Below are 10,574 nucleotides of genomic sequence, written 5' to 3'. Positions count from 1 at the left end.
CTGTAGTGATTTCCCCATTTTCATTTCTAATCCGGTTTATTAAGTTTCTCTCTCTTGATTTCTTTGTGAGTTTTGCCAGTGATTTATCAATCTTGTTTATTTTTTCAAAGAACCAACTTTTGCTTTTGTTGATCTTTCGGATTGTTTTCTGGATTTCCACTTCATTCATTTCTGCTCTAATCTTTGTTGTTTCCTTCTGCCTACCTATTTTTGGTTTCATTTGTTGATCATTTTCTAACTTTATAAGCTATGTCAAGCTATTAATGTAGACCCCTTCTTCATTCCTGATGTATGCTTGCAAAGCTATAAATTTTCCTCTCAGTACTGCTTTTATGGTGTCCCGTCAATTCTGATCATTTGTGTCTTTATTGTCATTTGTTTTCAAGAATGTTTTGGTTTCCTCTTTGATTTCATCTTTGATCCACTGGTTGTTTAGTAGTAAGCTGTTTAATTTTCAGGTCTTAATATTTTCCTTCTGTGTCCCTTTGTAGTTTACGTCTAATTTCAGTGTTTTGTGATCAGCAAAGGTAGTCTGCACTATTTCTATCTTCTTAATTTTATGGAGATATGTTTTATGGGCTAGCATGTTGTCTATTCTGGAGAATGACCCATATGCATTGGAGAAGAATGTGTATCCAGGTTTCTGAGGATGGAGTGTCATATATATATATATGTCATATATATATATCTACTTTCTTCCATTTCTATTTTCAGAGCTAGTATATTTTTGTTGGGTTTCAGTCTGGTTGACCTATCAAGGGGTGACAGGGCAGTGTTGAGGTTTCTCACAATTATTGTGTTGTTACTGATCTCCTTTTTCAGATTTATCAACAGTTGTGTTAAATACTTTGCTGGTTTGTCACTGGGTGCGTATATGTTTAGGAGTTTGATTTCTTCCTGTTGGACATATCCCTTGATTAGTACAAAATGTCCATCTTTGTTCCTTACAACTTTTCTGAGTCTAAAGTCTGTGTCATCTGATATTAGTATGGCCACTTTAGCCTTTTTAAGGGTCTTGTTTGCTTGGATGATTTTCTTCCAGCCTTTGATTTTGTGTCTATATATATTCTGTCTATTCAGTTGTTTTTCTTGTAGGCAGCAGATGGTTGGATTTATTTTTTCTGATCCATCTAGCTACTCTGTGTCTCTTAACTGGTGCATTTTGTCCATTGACATTGAGAGAGATAATTTTCATTGGATTTAGTGCCATATTTGTGTAGAAGTTTAGTGTGTCTGTTGGTCAATCTTGTCTTAAAGTAGACCTTTCAGTTTTTCTTTTAAAGCTGGTTTTGAGTCTGAAAAATTTCTGAGTTGTTGTTTATCTGTGAAGCTATGTTTACTTCCTTCAAATATCAAAGTGAGTCTGGCTGTGTGCAGTATTCTTGGTGAAGCATTTATTTCATTGAGTTTTGTCACTATGTCCCACCACTTCCTTCTGGCCTTGAGTGTTTCTTGTGACAGGTCTGCAGTAAATCTCAAGGATGCTCCTTGAATGTAATTTCCCTTTTTGGTATTGGTGCTTTTAGTATTCTATCACTATCTGTGGGATTTGTCATCATGACTAGGATGTGTCTTGGGATGCTTTTTATTGAGTTTCTTTTAGCTGGTACTCTTTGGGTATGTAGGATTTGGTTGCATGTAGTCTTTAACTCTGTTAGTTTCTCTGTAATGACTTGACTGTTGATTCTTCTGGGGATTTTTTTCTTGGGTCTCTGGGACTCCAATGATTCTTAAGTTGTTTCTGTTGAGCTTATCAAAGACTTCTATTTTCATCTGTTCACATTCTTTGAGTAATTTTTCCATTGTCTGATTATTTGTTTTAAGGCTTTTTCCAATCTCTTCTGCTGTATGGAGTTGCTAATCATTTCATCTTCCAGCTCACTAATTCTATACTCAGCTGCTGTTACCCTATTGAAGAGACTTTCCATTGAGGTTTTTAATTCTTGTACTGAGTTTTTCAGACCTGTTACTTAAGTTTGGAGTTTTCTGATTTCTATCTTCCTATCCTCTTAATTCTTATTAGTGTTCCATTCAACTCAATCTGTGCTTTGAGTTCTGTTAACATTGTCCATATTTCTTCTCTAAACTCCATATCTAAGAGACTTACTAGGTGGTTGGCCACTTTAGGGACATCAGAGTTACCATCTTCATTCTCTATGCTTGGTGTTGGCCTGTGTTGTATTTCCATGGTCACACTTATATTGTGGATTTTTCTACGTGTTTTGGTGGTATTAATCATTGGCTAGGAGGAGTGGCTCCACCCTTTGTAAATGGGTCTGCTTACCTCTGTAGAAGGCAAGCCCTCAGGGAAGGAAGCCATAGTGTATCAAACTTGCCAGGCTGAAGCAAGCAGAGAGAAGGCCCAAGATGTCTGCCATGCTTTAGAGACACAGCAGATTCCTGTTAATTTATTTCTATATTTGATTTAGAGCAAGGACCTTAATTTGGTGAGCCTGTAGTCTATTCTTAATTAATTTATGTGAATATCCCTATTTGGGAAAAATTATTGAAAACTTTCATCTGGTTCTCTAATGTATTGTGTAATACCATTTACCTTGATCAATAAATTAAGTGATTTTAGTCTCTTCCCAACTAATACGGGACTACGGTGGTAGCAGGGAGTTGGGGACCAAGAAGGAAATAAGAAAGCTACAGAGGAGGCCAAGAGAGCATGGTCACACAGGTGATAGGAAGCAAATGTTATAAGAGATTTGGTTTAGGCAATGATCAAACAGTTCCAGAAACTGGCAAGATCAAGTTGGTATATCCACAGCTGAACAAGCTGGTATATCTGTGAAATTGTGGGAATAGAGAGCAGGTCGAAGATTTAGAGGAGAGTATGGAGATACTGCTTTAATAAGTGTCAGTAAAGGAAAGTGAAGAGACATAAGGCTCACTTAGGGGAAAGCAGGACCACAAAAAAATTCTTCCTATGTCCCTACCACCCAAAATGGGAAATAAAGTGTTTGAAAAGGAAATAGTAAATTGAAAGAGAGAAACCCAATGAGAAAGAAGTGGCCTAATGCAGAGCCAAGAGGAAAGAATGAGAAGGGGGGTTAAATTGAGGGTTGATTTGAAGCTCTTTTGAAGCAAGAGTAAAGATAGGAGGGAGATTTTCATATATATGAATGTACATGGAATCGATTATGCTGAATGAAATAAGTCAGAGGGAGAGAGATAGACACAGAATAGTCTCACTCATCTATGTTTTTTTTAAGGAAGTAAAGACATTATTGTAATAATTCCAGAGACAATATAGTTAAGGGCTGGAAGGACTGAGTCACAATATGCAGCTTGCTATGTAGGGTGGTGAATGCTGATAGGGAAATAACTACACTAACAACTAGCATGACAATGTTAATGAATGAGAGAAGTAGAATACCTATATTGAATACAGGCAGGGGAGGGGGATTGGTGGTGGGAATGTTGCACTGGTGAAGGGGGATGTTATGTTTATGACTACAGTCATGTTTGTAATTATGGTGCTTAAATAAAGATTTCAATAAAAAAAGTTTAAAAAAGATGGAGAGAGAGAAATAAAGAGGGGGGGTAAATGTCTCACCCATTTTCTGGTATTTCCAGCACTTTCTGTAGGCAGCATGCTTTGCATTCAGTCTGGCTATTTTTCCAGCCACAGCCACAGGATGTTGTGCTCTATATTTCTGAAAGACTATCACTGCCTCTGTCCAAAAATACTCCACAGGCTACACCATTGTCATCTGCAGCCGTTGACCCTGTCTAACACCTTCTTTTGCTTTTCCTGTTGGCTTCTTCTTGAAAACCAAACTTCAAGGAATTCTCCTAGATGTCATTAGTAAAATACTCTGAAGAATGTATTTGGATAGTGCTTTCTTTGATTTTGACTTATTTAATTACTAAGTGTATTTTTAGAGAACTTGCACAACATAATGTATAGGCACATTTTCTTATAGCAATAAGACAGATTCTATTCTGTAGTTTCTGTAGAATATTTTTTTTCAAAGTCTTAGACAGGAATGGCCTCTCAAGTTGTTTCTAAGGTACAGCCAGAGAGCATTTTTAGTATTTTACTTTTAGTGCCTCCTACAGAAACATAACCTTCTAAGTTTATGAAAGAAATATTTTCAATGAGATTCTGAAGCACACCTAAAACCCCCTTTTTCTCCCACTATAATTCTCCAAGGAGTCTATTCACCTCCAGTTTCCCTTTCTAATAGAAAGTGCTCAGCAGGCTTTCAAAAGCTGGCTATAAACCAGATTATAAGGACACCTTCCTCTACAATGTTTTTCTCAGGGCTAGGATCATAATGTGAAAAATATTTCTGCCACTCAAACCAGTTGGTGTTCATCTGTCTTGCTTGTGAGGACTGCTCCCTGGAAGGAATACAGTATTATGGCAGAACTGGATCTTGTGTTAGAATTCCCCTTCTTCCTTGGAAAACTTTGCTTACTGTCTTATGTCTAACACATTCATAGCCATCTGAGTTGCGGGCAAAATGTAGCTCAAATTGGAATGGGTTTCATTCTGGAAGCTCAAAGTCGACACCAACAGAAAGTCCCTGATCATCCCTTCTCTGGCTTTACTCTCTTCTGCTTCCCTTGATCCCTCCATCTGTGCATATAAGAATGGTAACTATATAAGTTACCATTCTGTCTTCAATTTGCCTCATATAGTGGTGAACTCTTGGTAAAAGTTCATCCATATTGAGTAAAAAAATAAAGGAATGTGTGATGATCAGGTCAATACTGCTTGAGTCTGGGAAATAGTGAGTAGTAAGGAAATAGAATAGGAATGGAAAAACCATGGCTCACCTTTGGCCTCTCCCATGAACCTCCACCTACTCCACACCTACCATCTTGACTTGTAAGAAGAAATCATTCCAGAAGACCTTACACTGTAATTTTTGAAAGCAATTTTTGAAAGGAAGAGAAGGGGAGGAGAGGATGTGAGCTATGTTGTTTCTTAGCCTGGGTTTATACTTGCTAACATGATAATTTGGAAAGGTCACTTAACTTTTCTGAGTTTTCAACATTCTGTATAATAAAGACTTCTCTCATAAAGGGTTGTGGGTACCAACTAAATGCTGTTTGTGAGGAGGCCCTAGGAGCAAGAAACATAAAGTCAGAACCCAAACTTTGAGGAGAGGAAAGGGTTAACAGCTTGATGCAAACCTGTTCTGGGGCATAGGAAAGCATGCAAGAAGACAACTGCTTCATGCACTATTGTCTCAAGATTGTCTGACCAATGTATGAAATAATGAACAGCAAAGAGAATAGGGTATCACTAGTTCATAGTTTTCCTTGTACCTGCAGGGAAATAATGTCCAGAGGAAACAAGTTCTTGACTTGGGCTTTCTGTGAAAAACTACCAGCTATGACAGTGAATGCTAACCAACTGGCCAGGTATCATTTAGTTCTAGCCAAGTACTAGCCAAGTTCTATTTAGGAATAGAAATCCCAGCTGGACACACTGATGATTAAATGAAAGAAAAACATTCCCAAACCTCTCCTCAGGTTAGGGATCATCAATAAAATATTCACGAAAATAATGAATGTCTAGGAAAGAGTTACAAGTGCACAGAGAACCAATAGAAACAACTTTGCTCTCCCTCTCCTCTGTCTTTTCTCCTTCCTTCCTGCCTCTAGGACTTGGAATAGCAATGGCCGTAGTAGATTACGAAGGGATTTGGAGAAGAAACTTCTTACTAGGGATGGCAGAGCAGAGTGACAGAAAGTTCTGAAGTCCTGGGTCAGCTACTATGTTAGTCCTGGATCGCCTACTGCCGAATTCTTTTGAGTTGGAGGAAATACTCAACTGTTGTTGAAGGTTTTGTTACTCCTGAATCTACACCTACACAGAGAATAAGGTTCTTGGTGCCCTGGGAGGGCTGGTGTTAGCACTCTCTGCCTTTACTACCTGGCTTGACAGTGTGTTTCCTATGACACCACCACTCCCTGCCATCTCCCATGAATAGATCTCCCCTGAAGTGTGTACATGAGACAAAACATAAACCCCAAATCATTTAAAATCTGTTGACTCTGTTTTCTGCAGACTCATGCTTCCCACTGCCTTCTCATTTCCACCAGAGAAAAGAAAGGAGGTTTGGTCAACGATATTTTCTTTTCTGAATTGTTTATTATGTCATATAGTATCCATAAGAACAGACTATACTGTTTTGATGCTGTTCAATTTTTTCTTATTTTTTAATAAAAAAATTCTAATAGGTTCAGTTGAATCCTTTTTGTACTGGCCTGAAGTCCATTATCCTTCCTTTGAGAAATCATTCTCCTTTTTGTTTTTCCTATAATTTAATGAACAGATTTTTTTTCCCTGTGGTTTAATGCCTTTTCTACATGTTTGAATGCATTAGTGATAGACAAAATTCTCTATATTTTAAACATGTATGTGAATGTAGTTTCAAATTATTTTATTTTTCCCCTAAATTGAGTTGTTACAATCATCCTAGAACATGTGTTTAGATTTTTGATGATCACTGCTATCATAGGGAACACATTTTATATTGCTGTACTGCTGAGCATTTAGAAAGTTTCCAAATTCTCAGTTAAAAAAAAAGCAACAGTTGAAATTATTTTACATATCACATAACACAGAGGAGTGAGCCTTTGCAGGAAATTATCTATCCATCTATGAAACTAATTGTATCTGTCACGGAGAGGTATATTTTTCTCTTTACAAGACAGAAAATTTTGTTTAATGGAATTAAAGCAATTTGCACTTTTGCCAGAAGAGTGCCCTTTTTCCACAATAACTTTGTTCTTTTGAATTAACGATTGGTATTTCCCTGACTATGTTTATATTTATAGGCAATTCTGATATACATTTTATATTAAAGTATTGCTTGCTTTCTTTTCTATTGGGTTGTTTATATTTTATTTGTTTATATTTTTGTTTGTTTTGGGGTCACATCTAATGGTGCTCAGGCTCTGCACTCAGAATCATTCATCGTGGGTTTGAGAAATGCTATGGGATACCCTGGATCAAATCTGAATCTGCTAAACACAAGCAAATATCTTACCCACTGTAATATCTCTCTAGCCCTGGGTTACTTATCTCTCACTTATAGTATCCCTTTCTTCATATTCATATATTAGATATATGTTAGGCTAATGCAGAGCAAAGTCCTCTTAACCTCTCACTTGCCTGTAGTTTTGATGATGATGTCTTTGGTCAAACAGAAATGTTATATATTTAATGGTATACAATGTGTTCTCTTTTTTTCCCTATGTTGTTTTATTAGTTTGAATAAAAATCTTTCCTACAATTTACAGAACTAGTGTTAGAACTATTCTTACCAGACGTAGGAGATAAGGAGGTCAGCGTATTGGAAGGGGACACTGAGATAATGGGGGGAAAGGGACATATTCTGGTGGAGGGTATGATGTTGGTGACTTGCATGAATAGAACACTATTATGAACAGTAATCTAAGTCATGGTGATTCAAGCAAACAAACAAAAAAGAAATTCTTTCTTGCTAGATACATACAAATGTACCTGGATTTTTGTCTAATAAATTAAATTTAAATAAATCTTTCCATTTTGAGTACATCTAGAATTTATTTATAATAGTTTATGCTATTTGGTGTAAGCAAATATATAAAAAATAAAATCTAACTTTTATTTTACATCATGTATCCAACCGTTGTGACATTATATATCCCTAGATTTTGGGAATCACTCCCTCTGTATGGAACACATTTCTAAAGAAGTATATATTTTTGTTTGTTTTTGGGCCACATCTGGTCACACTCAGGGCTTACTGTGTTCAGTAAATCCTAGCAGAGCTTCAGGGACAATATGAATGCTGGGGATTGAATCCTGAATGGCTGTATGCAAGTCAAGTGTCCAACCCACTGTGCTATCACTTGGTTCCCCCATGAATATCTTTTTGGAATCTCTTCTTTGCAACACAACTTTTTGTGTCTTTGAAACACAACTTTTCTATCACAGTGTTTTGTGGGTTTTAATATCTATTAGACTAGTACCCTTTATTTATACTTCTTTAAAATTCTTCTGATAGTTCTTATCCTTGTTTATATTCATATAATATTTGATTAATTATTTTTATAAAATGCTTCCTCTCTACTTTTCTGTAGATACTTTCTTCCTAGCCTAACCTCATTCTAAAAATGATATTAAAACTGTAAAAACTCTGTTACAAAGTATACTTCTGTTTTGGGGTGAGTTTTAGTTTTCTCATCTGTCAATTCTGTTCTTCCTATGTAGTAATAGAGTTGTTGACTGGTTAAATAAGATCAGATTTATCACAATAAAGCTTTGAAGTTAAAGACAACAAGGCAAAGCTAAAATGAGTTAAAAATAATTACATCAGGTCTGGTCTGTGATAAATGTAAATTCATATATTTTACACCAGCTTCTGAATTCTTAGGGTTATAAGACTCAACAGTTTTGTTTTTGATCCATAATTGTAATAACTTGAATTTACTGAAATTTGAATTTATAATGCATGTATCCATATCTAAACTCTAATTGTGTAAGTAAGGGTAAATTACTTACTCTCTTTTAATCACAGTTTATTTATCTTTACATGGGATATCATAATTCTCTCCCTTACATATAACATAAAATTTTAAAGAAATAATGTAATTGAAATTTCTTTTTCTTTTTTTTTTTTACCACTCAGACTGCATCCTCTCCTTCTACCCCTTCCAAAGGAAGGAAAGAATGATCATCAATGGCAAAAGGCAGCTGCAGAAGCAACGCCTAGAGCGGGCTTCACGCTCAGGAGAGGACACTCTGGCTCCTCCTCGTGGCTTTGGGTGCTCGATCAGAGAAACTTCTCTAGTCACATACTATAGAAATGATCCCTGAAAGTATAGTCTTGAAATTTCTTAATAAAATATTAAGCCTTGTAAGAAATAGGAAGCATTGTTGCTTGCTTTGTTATTATATGCAAGAAGCAATTTGTAGGAAGACAACGACACAAGTATTTTATTGCAGTTTTTATAAACTTAAGTTGTTATACATTTTATTATTTGGGGGAAATAAACCCACCAATATTTTTTTGTTTGTTTTGTGCCACACCTGTTAGTGTTCAGGTGTTACTACTAGCTCTGAGCTTAAGGATCATTTCTCTTGGTGGTTGGGGGACCATATGGGATGCTGGAGATCAAACCAGGGTTGAACCAGGGTCAAACACATACATGCAAGGCAAATGTCGTAGTTGCTGTGATATCACTTCAGCCCCTAAACTCACCAACATTTCTTACCCTCCCTTTCACCTTTTTTTCCACCCTCATCCACTTCCCCACTGGTAAAACTAATTTTGACATCGATGTCTACTGGTTTATTTTTAATGTTCTTTGTTCATAATTATATATATATATATATATATATATATATTTTACTTTCTCCTGGAATATAGGCATGTAGGCAAGTATAGTTGACTTAATACAATATAAAGCCTTATAGAAGATTTAGGATGTCTTCATAAATACCATTTCTGTTAGACTTTATAGCCTGGTGTGTGGAGAAGTACAGGTCATTGGCAAGTCCATGGCATCTGTCTAGCGCAGAACTGTACTGCTGGGTACTGGGCTTAGTGCTGACTCAGCCAGAGTGTAGGGGGAATTAATCAATCTTAGTGTGCTCCTCACAATTACTATTCAATTAAAGTGAATATTGAGGTCAGTTCTGATATTCTGTGGGAGGCCTTCCCTTAGATGAGCATATGGCAGTCCCCGCATCTTTCTAACTCCTTCTAAGTTGACTGGTGCATCTCTTGATTCTGTGCCAGAATCAGGTTTGGGCTTGGACCAAATGACACTCATTGGCCAAATGACATAAAATGAGAGCCCAACTGCTTTAGTTGATGGAAGACACACCTTTTCTTGGAAATTAGGTTCTGGCTCTAGCCTCAGTTCTTTTGGAACTGAATTTATTACCTTTCTCTTGTTATTTTCATGAATTACATTGTATTATCAGATTGCCATTTTCTCTGTAAATTGCTGGAATCCTTCTTAGCTGATAGCTGTATCAGCACTATTATCTCTGCCCTCAGTTGTTACCAGTGTCTGCCAGTTGCTGCAGTTTCTGTAGGGCTTCGGTTGTTTTGGGTTTTGGGTCAAACCTGACTAAGCTCAGGGAGTACTCCTGTCCCTGCACTCAGGAATCACTGCTGGTATGTTTGGGGGACCATATGGGATGCCAGGGATTAAACCCAGGTTGACCATGTGCAAGGCATGCACCCTACCTATTGTACTACCTCTCTGGTCCAGGCTTTGGACTTTAACTTGGGCTTATACCTAACTGCCTAGAATTAGTCATTTGCCTGGCCTTTTCATTGGGGTTTACACCATTTCAGACTCAATCATATTTTTCTATCTCTCTGTGATACTGCTTGCTTTTGCTTCTATTCTCCTTTCATCTCAAAGTTTACTCTCCTACTAGCCCTCATTTTGTCTAGTATTTCACTGTAGATGGAGTACATGATTATTTTCTACTGATTTTTATGTTCTTAGTCAAGGGCCACTTTGTGATATCTGTCAATCAGGTGTGAGTCCAAATAGCCCACAGATTACTTTATTGTTATTCTCCCCCCAAAAAATGTGAGCAT

General features: G+C 36.8%; 1 non-coding gene across 1 annotated transcript; it reads right to left on the bottom strand.

Annotated features, from left to right (window-relative positions):
• Positions 1–8,633: 8,633 nt before the first annotated feature.
• LOC126021368 (small nucleolar RNA U3) lies at positions 8,634–8,842 on the bottom strand. Its single transcript, XR_007499896.1, has one exon. It is a non-coding gene; the product is annotated as a small nucleolar RNA U3 (small nucleolar RNA).
• Between the last annotated feature and the right edge of the window lie 1,732 nt (positions 8,843–10,574).

Source organism: Suncus etruscus, chromosome 10 (genome assembly GCF_024139225.1).
Source record: "Suncus etruscus isolate mSunEtr1 chromosome 10, mSunEtr1.pri.cur, whole genome shotgun sequence".
NCBI lineage: Eukaryota > Metazoa > Chordata > Mammalia > Eulipotyphla > Soricidae > Suncus > Suncus etruscus.
Note: the sequence above shows the minus strand (reverse complement) of the source record. Positions and strands in the feature narration are given on the sequence as shown.